Here is a 1,364-nt window from a genome sequence, read left to right as displayed (position 1 = left end):
ATTATTTTATTATTTTTAAATTATTATTTTTATTTATTTTATTATTATAATTATTATTTTTATTATATATTATTATCATTATCATTATTATTTTTATTATGAATTTTTATTTTCCCTTTTTTTTTTAGTATTAAATTTCCCAAAAAATATATTATAAAATGTAATAAAAAACAATAATAATAATAAAAATAATAAGTTAATAATTTAATGTTTAAAAGTCCCTTAAATATCTTAAATTAAAATTATTATTTTTATTATTATCTTTTTTATCATTTTAAATGTATTATAATTGCAAAAATTAAATTTTTAAAAACAGTTTAATAATTACTGTAATTACGATATTAATTAAAATAATATATAAATAATTATATAATATCGTTATTATTGTTATTATATTGTTATTTCATTATTATTTTTGTTGTTATTAGTATATTTTCAAATTATATAATATAACTGCAATAATTTGAATGATAAGATAATAATTTGCAATATGATGATAATAATTGAATAATGATGATAATATGATGATATGATATTGTGATAATAATGATATATGATGATATATGATATTCATATAATAATGATGTAATAACAGAATTGTCTCCATTATAATAAAAAAAGGTAAAGAAAATAATTCCCAAAAGTCGAAAAAGGCAAAATCTAGCGAATATAGCTTTTGAGATATACTCCAAAATGACGTTTTTGATTTCTCATATTTGGCAATTATAGGGTAAAATGAAATAATTACCAAAATCGTATTATCAGACAAAAATAGCTTAAAAGTGAAATAAAGAATTTTGATAACATTTGATGTTTATTTATATTATGCAATATATATTATTCATTATTATTTTTACTATTAATTATTATTATTATTATAATTATTATTATTATTATTATTATTATTATTAATTTATTATTATTATATTTATTATTATTATTTTTTATTAGTATTATTGCCAAAACATTATTTATACTGTATAATAACATAATATAATAATAATAGTATAATAATAATTTAATAGTCTTATATATCGTTATTAATATTATTATTTTATTATTATCATTATTATCATTTTTACTAGTATATAATTAAAATAAATATTATTACAGTAATAATACTGTAATTACGTTTATTATTAAATAATGATATAAATAATTATTATAATATCGTTATTAAATTGTTATTATTATTGTTATTTCTATTATTATTGTTTGTTTTAGTATAGTTGCAAAATTATTATATTATAACTGCAATAATTGCAATATAATGATAATTATTGCAATATTATGATATTAATTGCAATAATTGATGATATATGATGATATATATATATACTGAAAATTTGAATATAATGTTTTTA

This window comes from Penaeus monodon, unplaced genomic scaffold (genome assembly GCF_015228065.2).
Source record: "Penaeus monodon isolate SGIC_2016 unplaced genomic scaffold, NSTDA_Pmon_1 PmonScaffold_111, whole genome shotgun sequence".
NCBI classification, from domain to species: domain Eukaryota; kingdom Metazoa; phylum Arthropoda; class Malacostraca; order Decapoda; family Penaeidae; genus Penaeus; species Penaeus monodon.
Note: the sequence above shows the minus strand (reverse complement) of the source record.